This window comes from Elaeis guineensis, chromosome 7, assembly GCF_000442705.2.
Source record: "Elaeis guineensis isolate ETL-2024a chromosome 7, EG11, whole genome shotgun sequence".
Taxonomy (NCBI): Eukaryota; Viridiplantae; Streptophyta; class Magnoliopsida; order Arecales; family Arecaceae; genus Elaeis; species Elaeis guineensis.
The window spans coordinates 28,680,398-28,691,646 of NC_025999.2; the positions used below are offsets into that span (position 1 = coordinate 28,680,398).

General features: G+C 40.1%; 1 pseudogene; it reads left to right on the forward strand.

Moving 5' to 3' along the window:
* Positions 1 to 4,402: 4,402 nt before the first annotated feature.
* Positions 4,403 to 6,785, forward strand: LOC105034651 (zinc finger protein WIP3-like; annotated as a pseudogene).
* Positions 6,786 to 11,249: the final 4,464 nt, after the last annotated feature.

Below are 11,249 nucleotides of genomic sequence, written 5' to 3' on the forward strand. Positions count from 1 at the left end.
GCAACCTTCCGTCACTGAATTAGAAATTCAGGTAGTCCAGTGCCTAAGTGCAGTGAGTTGCTTGCAAGTCACCGTGGCGGTCTCAGGTCGGAGGGACATTTATACCCATATCCCATCAGAGCAAATCTTGACAGCAGAAATAGCTCCGGAGTTGGTCACGTTCAGTGCAGATGTACCATTACATCTCACCTGTATGCCATACCAGTGTCTCCACACTCTTTGGTTATGAGGACAACCAACCCACATGGCACACAACGACCTATGCTCGATAAATATTGTCGTCCTTGGTAACAACGTATCATTTGGTCGCGAACATGTTTAAGGACTAAACGACAAATCCTCCTTTGTCGAGTCTAAATAGTCCTAAGGACTTCACCACAACACAGGAGTTCATTAGAAGATGAAACATTTGTGATGAAAAAATACCAAAATAACTTTTATTTATTTATAATTCATGTACTAATACAAAAGGAGCACAACCGTCAACAGGCTGATGATTGGCTTTGGGACACTATTCCCAACAATCTTTGGGTACCATCTGAATCTGGTTATATCCCAAAAAAGTATCCATGAAGCTCAGCAATTGATGTTCTACTGTGGCATCGACTAATTTGTTGATCCTCAGGAATGAAAAGCTATCTTTTGGATAATCTTTATTGAGGTTGGTAAAGTCGATGTAGATCCTCCACTTACTATTAGCTTTCTTGACCACAATAATATTGGAGATCCATTGAGGTAGTGCACCTCTTGAATGAATCCCACCATCATTAACTTATCAACTTCTTCGTCAATAGCATACTATTGTTTCAGGATGAAGCTTCATTTCTTCTACCACACTGATCGGTGATTGGAATCCACCTTCAACTGATGAACATTAATGTCGGAGGGAATACCTAGCATGATGGATGCTGACCAGGTGAAGATGTCTTCGTTAGCCCGGAGGAAAGTTATTAGCTGATCCTTGTAGTTGGCGGTCAGTTGGGATCTGATCTGCATCGTTCTAATTGGATCATCTCCGAAGATGATGATGGAGATCTCTTCGGCTGGCTCTCCTGAAGACTCTTTTGCTTCCTCCCTTTGGTCTTCTATCGATGGGACCTCCATCAATTTCTTGCCTTGGACCATGGTGAGGAAGCATTCTTGAACAAGAATTTGGTCCCCTCAAATTTTGCCAAGTCCACACCAAGTTCGAAATTTGACTATTAGATGGTATGTGGAGATGATTGCTTGGAATGCATTGAGTCCAGATCATCCTAGAATTACATTATAAGCTAAAGGCACTTGGACGACAAGAAAAGTCAGTTGCTTAGTTCGTTGTCGTGGCTCCATTCTAATGGTCACTGAGAGAGTGATCTCTCCTTCTACCATTATGGAGTCTCCTAAAAATCTAACTAAGAGAGTATTTATGTGCCTCAGTCAATCAGTCAACAGTTTCATGCATTGGAAAGCATCATAAAATAAGATGTCCATGGAGCTTCCATTATCGACAAATACTTTTTTTACATCATAATTTGCCATCATCATTGAGATAATGATGGCGTCATCATGAGGAGTTGGAACTCACGGGACATCATCATCAAAAAAAAAAATCAAGTTGCTAGTTTTCTACCTCTTCGGACTTCTGACTCGATCTTCTACTCTCCTGTTGCCTCCAAGGCCCGAGATTAGGTTAATGATGCCAGCCATTGGGCGATTGTTGTTGTTATTGTTATCCTCATCAGTCTGTCATCGAGGTTGCTTCTTCAGGACTCAGCCCTATTGCATGCTTCCAGACATATTTGCCGAGGTATCCTTAATGGATGGAGCTTCGATCTCATCCCTCAGCTAGAGGCACTCTTTGTGTCATGGCCATGGATACGGTAGAAATAGCAATACTTCCGCTTGTTCCATCGAGTTGACATGGCCTTCATCGATGGAGGTCAGTGGAGGTAGTCTTCACCCTCGATCTCCATAAGTATCTGGGCTCGAGGGACAATCAATAGGGCATAGTTGTTGTAGCACTGAGGTGGACTCCTTGCCCTTGGCACCTTCAATGATTGGGAGCATTCAGCTTCAGCTTGGGTCGGATGCACGTTTTTTCATGCATCCTTCTTTTTGGAGGTCCAACCTACCTCTTGCTGATGTGCAATCTGATCCACTTCGACCCACATGTGCTTGCAGACCCAGGCCAGGAGGTCGGTGTAGTCTCTTAGATTAGTCTTGTCGAGAGAGTAGATAAGATGTTTGTTGTGGAGGTATCACTTCAGGACCGACATGACGACGGCCTCATCCAGATTGAGGACCTCCAATGTGGTTATATTGAACCACACCATGTAGTCGCACAAAGATTCTTCCTCTTCCTGATGGAGGGAGAAGAGGTTGTCCAAAGTCCTTTATTGAACTCGTTGTTGCTAAAGTGAGCAATAAACTGGCATCCATATTGCTTAAAGGAAGATATGGACTCTAGTAGAAGCACGGAGTATCAGGTTCGTGCCACCTTCTTCAAAGTTATTGGGAAGACGAGGCAAAAGAGGGCATCCGTGGCCCTCTGGAGCATCATTAGAGCTTTATAGCCCTCCAGATGATCTTAGGAGTAGATAGAGCCATTGTATGGTTCCACTGCTAGCATCCTGAAGGATTGGTTCCTGAAGGATAAAATGGATGAAGGGTGGCCGACAACTGAAGCTGACGGTGTTGTCGTTCCCTTTGCCACCTGTTTGACCTCAGTGAGTTGGCGCTCATTTTTGTGGATCTTCCACTCGAGATTTTCATCTCGATGAGATCATTTTGATCGAAAAGCATAGTCTGGCATCGAATCTCCTCTGAAAGAGGTAGGGGATTGTTGGTATTGTCTACTGTGGGTGGACCCACAATGGGAGGGTGGCTTCCGAACGAGAGAGACTAATTGATGCATCCCTTGGGGAGGATTCTCAAGGATCGAAGATTGATCCCGACGGCTGTGCCAAGATGGCACTATCAAAGGAGTAGGCTATGGGGGTTGCTGTCGCTCTGTAGCTTGCTGCAGATGCTGGATGGCATTCATCAGCACCTGGATCAGGCGGACCAGGTCATCGGACTGCTGAGACTCCACCGTCACTGGCGGTTGCTCGGATTCTGTCTGCCCATGTGAGGTAAGAAATTAGATGGCTCCGCCTCAACTTCACCGAGTCGATTGTCGATGGGACGTGGTAGAGCAGCATGGTCTACTTTTTTTTTGATTGAGTTGCTAGTGCCCCTCCTCTATCGCTAATTTTTGTTGCATTAAGGCTCCGAGATACTGATGTGGCTGATGATGAGGACGAAAACTATAGCACCGAGACATGGGATCAGGCTTGCAAGAAAGAAAAGTCTACTCACACCCGAGGAGAGAGTAGGAGCCTCCGATGGAGGACTCTCTGATGCTTAAGTCAACTAGACCTTTGAGCATAGAAAAAAAAGAGCATACAATCTCTTGAATTAGCATACCAGAGTTCTCACCACTCAATTATTATGAAAGGAGTGTAGCTTTAGTCCCACATTAGTTATGAGTCAAGAGGAAGTATAGCTTATATAGAATGGGATCTTCTCTTTCTCATAAAGTACCTTTTAAAGGGCAAAACTATGAGGTCCAAAACATCCCATATAGCCCTCGGCTATAGGCCACAGGTCAAAATAGACAATACCTCTGCATGTTGGAGTAGAGACCGACCCATCTGTCCGAACCAGGAGTATCTTTGACTGCAATATTTGGCACTAGAGAAAAGGCCCGACTTCGTCTCCTATCCACACATACTCCCTCTTGACTGAGGGGCCTACTGCTATAGGAGAGCATAGTTTAGTCTTACATTGGTTGTGAGTCAAGAGAGAATATGATTTATATAGAATGGGATCTTCTTTCTTTCATGAGATGCTTTTTAAAGAACAAAATTGCGAGGTCCAAAACAGCCCATACAACACTGGGCTGCAGACCGTAGGTTGAAACAGATAATATCTCATGTATGTGAGAGCGGAGACCAACCCATCTATCTAAGCCAGAAGTATCCTTGACTGCAATATCGAGCAAAATATCTACCCATGAAAATTTTTTCCAACAAGCCCTTTTATCAAACTTATGGCAGAAAAAAATAATATAAATAAAACTTTGAATTCTAAAAAGTTTAAACTAAAAGCTCACATGTGGATCTCAAAAATGTGTTTAAGGAGGAAAAAAAAAAAAGTAAAATTATTAAAAATATCTTAAAATATTTATAATTATACCGTGCAGAGATGATTAGTTACCTTTTGGTGGAAATAAAAGATAAAAAGCCACCAAAAGATCCGCACACATCAATAAAACAACCAACGTGGCATCGTCTTTTTCCGCGATCATGACAAGATCCTACTGTATCTTGATTTAGTCGAGCACTTCCCTTCTGAAACCCGCAATGCTTTGTGCTTCCCCGGATTCACCCGTCATGAAGTACTCCGCAGCATGCTAAAAAACCCGAAAAATGCGCAGCAAAAACCGCCTCAAAGACTTAAAAGAAGACCAAAATACCTCTATTTCCCCCTCTTTTCCAAGCCAGTACTTGCATGCCTTGACATGAAGAGCCCTGGACTTCTATCCTCCAATCCCGCTGAGGAGCCTCGGAGGAAGAGGATTCTGGTAACATTGGCCTAGGGAAATACTCCATGGATGAAGGCTCGAATCTCTGCTTCCAATCTCCTCCCTTCTTTGAATGGCTTAAGCCACCTTCCTCCTCCTCCTCCTCCTCTCCACCCTAGCACAAGAATGCTTGCCACTTTTGGGTAGTCTTAAGGGGCTAAGAAGCCCATCGAGGAACAAGAGGACTTTGTTGGAAAGGATGTCAGTCAGGAAAAGGTCACTGTGGCCTTGAACATTGGATTGCCAGGTGCATCAAGAGAGGTTGATGGGGGGACCAAGCCTTTGAACCGGAAGAAAGAAGAAGAGGAGGAGATGGAGAGCGTACGCGACTGCGATTCAGGTGGTTCATCAAAAAGGTTTTGGATCCCCACCCCAGCTCAGATCCTCATAGGGCCAGTACAATTCTATTGCACTGTTTGCAATAAGAGCTTCAATCGATACAATAATATGCAGGTTAGCCTCTCAAAAGCTCCTTGTATGCATTTGAACTTCTAATTTATTGCCTTCTTCCTATTGCTTTTTGATTATCTGAGTCCATATAATTCTGTTCTACGCAACAATATGACAATATTGTTCTATTTTCCAAGTTTGGAAGTTCAACTTTATTACGCCCCTCTCTTCCTGTCGATCACACGCATGGGTCATAATTTGCTCAATAATTCATTGTGAATTAATTAGTAAAGAACTTAGGAAAAAAATTACTAATTTGCTCCTTCAAGAACTAACCCCTTGGAATTCTATGCACATATTCCAAAATTATGGAGATTATAATGACAAAAGACGGTATTAGTTGTACTCATGCATGATCAACAAACCAAACCTCCGTGTTCTTTTTCACTTTGTCCATCTTTCTAGTGGCATAATCAGGTAATATTTTTTCATGCTGGCCTAAATTTTCTTGTTATAGCTTTTTTAGCTTTTGTGTGCGGTCACATATATATGTATGTATAATAAAATTAATACAAAAGAAGTACCTGGCTGAAATTACAAATTGATATACTTTTGTCTATTTCATTTTGCTTAACACTCAAATTAGTCATGTATTCGCTCCTCAATGCCTTATGTGAAAAAATAACTCTGAAAAAATTATATCCGGCGATTAGATAGTAAAGGGAGTGATGAAAGTTATTTTACTAATCACAAGATTATCCTACATTTTCTTCTCCATTTATAACTTTCATTATATCTTATTTAATCATAAACCAGCTTATAATATTTATTTTTATAGATGCATATGTGGGGGCATGGATCAGAATATAGAAAGGGAACAGAATCTCTTAAAGGCACGCAACGGATTGCAATGCTCAAGCTTCCATGCTACTGCTGTGCTCATGAGTGCAAGAACAACATCAATCATCCCCAAGCTAAGCCATTGAAGGACTTTAGAACCCTTCAGACTCACTATAAGAGAAAGCACGGATTGAAACCCTTCAAGTGTAGAAAGTGCAGCAAGCCATTTGCTGTGAGAGGAGACTGGAGGACCCATGAGAAAAACTGTGGAAAGGTGTGGTTTTGTACCTGTGGGTCTAATTTCAAACACAAACGTTCGCTCAAAGATCATATGAGATCATCTGGCAACGGTCACTCTCATTACCTTCCTCAAAAGATTCCTGAGTTATAGAAGGTTATCATAAGATTCGACAATGAAGTGGTCACAGGAAAATCCTGTTCCACTACTACATTAAATTAAACTGAATGATGGAAGTTATTAGGCTTATCCAATCTTGTGCTCGGTAAAAAAAAACTCTTGGGTTCTCTTTGCTTGAGAAGGGACCAGGCGGGAGTCGTTCCTTGTGGAGATTAGAATAATGATGGGCACTGGTACGCTTTTATAATATGTAGGTGGCTTGGTTGTTTAATGCGGCAAGAAAAAGAGAGATTACCTCCGAAAAGACTGTGAAGTAGCTGAATTTTCTTCTGTGTCAAGGTAATGGAGTGCCATAAAATTTCGTCATGACAGCGAAAACAAAATCAGCTGCAATCTTTGTTCAGAGAAAATTTCCCAACTTCACAGACTATTTGGGTGATTCCAATAATGAACTTTTTTCATTCTGTTGTGTGTAAGAGCAATTTTATGAATTATGTTGCTGTACCTTAATTTTCTTTACATAGTATATTTCTCTTTATTGCCACATAAATCATTTTTTGGACTATAGTTTTGACTGTGAGTAGGATACGTGAACTTACGGGATTCCATTAAGCATATGAAAATTTACATTGCGTTGTGTGTAAGAGGAATTTTGTGAATTATATTGTTGTACCTTAATTTTCTTTCACAGTATATTTCTCTTTATTGCCACATAAATCATTTTTTGGACTGCAGTATCGACTGTAAGGTTCATTAACGTATTACGTTAGGAATATGAAAACTCGCATGTCATTTGAAACAAAGTAGATATCATTTATTTCTAGATGAAGCGCATAAAGCCTAAAGAATGGCCGCAATCATTTAAAACCGATGGCATCCTACTTTATTTGGTCTAGGCAAATGAACTTTTTTCAAAGTCCAACTTTGAGGCCGAAAGGCGCCTAACCAATTCACCACCGCCATTTTATGTACACACTTGAGGAGAGGGCGATTGAGTAAATAAATTGACGTGGTTTACGTTGAAGGTATCTGCGACAACAAGTATCCGTGATCCATGGCAAATCCAATGGTCCTTTGTAATAAATTGTTACACTTTGATAATTTGCAGTGCAATGCATGGGCTACTGGATGTGTTCTTGGGTATGCTCTCTTATAAAGATCTCTCAGGTAAAACTAAGATTGGTAATCTCTTTTTCTTTTTATGATGACGAGGAAGCCTAAAAGGAGCAACCCAGCTTTTATTGAATAACACAAAATAAGACCAGATACAAGGGAAGAGAGAAGAACGTAATCAGTGTGAAAACATGCAAACAGCCCAAGCATCAACTGAAAAGTGTAAGAGGTGGAGATTGGGGTTCACGTGGCCTCTTCCCTGTTGTCTTACCACTTCCATAGAGTTCTGAGAGAACCGTGGCAGCTCCAAATAATTCCAAGCCCAGCATGAATCGATGCTCAGTTTCACAGCACGTATGTTCTGATGGACGATGGCGAAGGAATTGATGACAATTATTACAATATCATGATAGTGATAGTGTCACTGGATAGCATTTAAATCTGTCCCAGGATATAGTATGAGAGAGAAACATAAATACGTGAGTGAACAAAATTGATGCATGCACTTTGTCGCAAAGGCTTGCAAATATGTATAAATCGTAGCTTCTTTTGGACAATTGGATACCAATAGACTAGACTAACAAACGGTTTCTAACAATCATGTGACTTTGACTTACCATATGTTTCATATGTCCCACTAGTTATGTTCCAGTCTAGGTGCTTATGTACCTACTAAATTTCTCCCTTGCTCAACAATATAAATGGATATATGGCTATGTACGTGCCTGCTCGAGAGAGAGAGAGAGGGGGGAGAGAGGGGATGTTGGGATTGGCGTGGAAAATGGAAAATGAAAGGTGACCTGCTATGAGGTAAGGATACAGTTTGGACCAGGTGAAAAGGTGTGGGAAAACCTCCATGCGATGTTTGAAATTTGGAAGTTCGGGGAATCAAAAAAGGAGGCTGCAGTAGAGAAAAAAGAAGAAGAAAAAAAAAAATGATGGGCAAGCCGGGGAAGGAGACCACCACTAAGCTTTGTCGGGAATGACACGGATGAAAAAGAAAATGCTGGTTTTCTATTTGGGTTTCAGCGATTTCCAACCGGTGCCTTCTCAAGCCCGCAACAAGTCAGTCTCCGTGTGCTCTATAGACCCATGGTAGGGCTCCTCTCCCGCGTGGGGACAACATGGAAGGGGAAATCCAGGTCAACTGATCTTGTTAAAAAATAGGTGGGAAAATGTACATCAACAAAAGAATACGTTGACATTTCTTGCACTCATTTTATGGTCTAAAATTGCAGCTAAGGAAGTATATTTGCTGTTTATTTTGCGGCATTCACTGCCACACCATGGAAAAAAGCTAGGAGAAAGTTCCAGCCCTTAGAATTGCTGATCAACATTTAGGTTGCGTTTGATAACTGGCAACCTATCCAGATTGCTGGTAATTTAATGTGATAATCTGGATTATTATAGTTGGTATATTTTTTGAATGGTCATACAGATTGTCTTGGCAATCCAGGTTATCTTATAGGAGATAATCTGGATTGTTTTGGGGAGAGATGGCTATCCAGATTATCACTTCTTTCACAATGTTACAATAAAAATTTTGAAAAAAATTATTCCTTAAAAAAATCACACAAAACCCATTGCTCAACCCTCCTCTTTCTCCTCCATCCCCCTTCGCATGCGCCCTCGGCCTACGACTTCTCCATCTCCCTTTGCTTGCCCATAGCTCCACCACCCTGTGGCTCCTCCACATCCATCTCCACCATCCCCATGGCTTCACACGCATCCGCCTCCTCCCCACCCCCATAGTGCCCGTGATTCCCTACATTTCTCGTCCTACCACTTCTCCATGCCACCACCACATCTACATCACTCCCGTTACTTCTCATTAGGAAAAAAGATGAGCACTAGGATAAAATTATTTGAGATATTTTAAAATTTGATTTCACATTACCAGTAATATAATTGCCATACGAAACATGTCAATCAAGATTTCTAATAATTTTACTGTAATATTACCTATATGTACCAAACACAGTAATCAATATTATTGATAATTTAATGATGGCAATCTATCCTTAAGGCAATCTACATTATCTTGCAAGGTTGCCTGGCGATACACCAAATGCAACATTAGGTCTTGTTGACTTGACATTTTATTTTTGATCCTTGAGTTCCATGAATATTTTATTGTTAATTTTTTTTTTTTTAAGGAAGAGAAACAAAAACCTGTTTGCGTTTCTAGTTTTTGGCTTAAATACTTGGAAATGCACCATCAAAGATTCAAATATAGAATCTCTAGTTGACGATTGTGACTAGTGGGGCAAGCTCAAATTACAATTTTATTGTTAGTTTGTGACACATGCATAATTATCTACAAAGACAATGTAACTCTCTTAAGCATGCTTGTGTGTAAAAATACCAACTTTAGATCTTGGCTTAAGGCTTAGGGACTCTATCTGATCCTACTTTAGAATCATTATATGTATTGTGATCCTGTATGTTAGGATATGGTGTAAACAATAAATATCCTACCGATCCACAAAGTCTTTTACCAAAGCAAGCTTAAGGATGAAGGGGATGAAATTATACTCTAAACATGATCATTGGTAAAAGAAATTGGCCAGGGGATTGCTTGAGTAGAGCAACAATATGGAGAATAATGCTCAACTAAGTACTTATTCCTTTTTAATTGCTCCATGATGGAGCCTACAAGGAGATCTCTTAGGCAAAAACGTGCATGTCTTCATAAAGTTCATGCATCTTTGACCTCTTTAAGAGATATTTTAGCAAGATAAGACAAGCTAGGAAGGCATCAGGGCTGAAGGAAATGACAGTGAAGGGAATTTGATCCAATCAAGAAGTAGGAAGTAATTTCACCAACCTACTCAACTCGAATCTCTTAAAAGAAATTAAAAAAGTAGATAAAGTTAGCTAAAATAGGATTCAGGTCTCCTATTCTTTCATTAATAAAATATAAAATTGAGATATATAATCTATATTTATACAAAGATTATATCTCTATACAATTCGAGGTGGATACCTCTTCTAGTTCAAGAAAGACAGCCTTTTGAAATAGATATGAGTAGCAAAAATAATCATGCAAATGCTAAAATCCTTCATATGTAGATCTTGATTTTTTATATCGACTTTGTGACACCACAATATGCATGCTTTCTTTGTTTTAAAAGTAATGTTACCTTCATGCATGCATAGGAGTCTTTTCTAATTTTATGATGGGTTGATGGAAGTTGGGGTAATTAATTAATAGAGTAGTAGTAGAGTCTAGAGGACATAAGGACTTGTCACACGCATAAATATAAAGTCATACTACTTGTTCGAAAGTGGATGGATTATTATGTAAAGTACATAGGTTTTAGACTCTTTATAGATTTTACATATTGGATAGTTTTGGGGAAGTAAAATGCATGAAAATATTTGTACCCATTCTCATGTCAATGAAGACAGTTCATTTTTGGGAGTTTTCTCTACTTTTTCTTGAAAAGGAGTTCTTTTCGTACGAGACTTGCTCTCCTCTTGGTGGATTCTGAGTAAGAGAAGGCATTTTTTGTCCATTATGTTGGTGGATTCTAGTGCGGCAACAAGTGTGCTTATGTTTAAAATAGTGGATTCTATAGAGGGCTGACTGTTTAGATATTGTACTTGTGCTACTTTGCTTCATCTCAAAGTTTTGGAGTCACTTTGGTATCATAGCCCTTGTTTTGAGATGGCAACAACCGGCATGTTGGGAATCCTTCAGCATGTGAGCATGACTTGCAGGATATTAAGATGAATGATTTGCAGAGACAAGTGCAGCTTCTTAAGGAGTGACTTACTCACTTCAAAGCTTTGGCATATGATGATTCTTATTATGGTTCAAATCATGAATTATTATCTAATAAAGATAGAAGGATACCATCCCTTTTCATGATGCTCATAGATGAGTACCTAGTGAGGAGGGTTCTTTATATCAGCAATCTCAGAGGAACCATGAGTTCCATC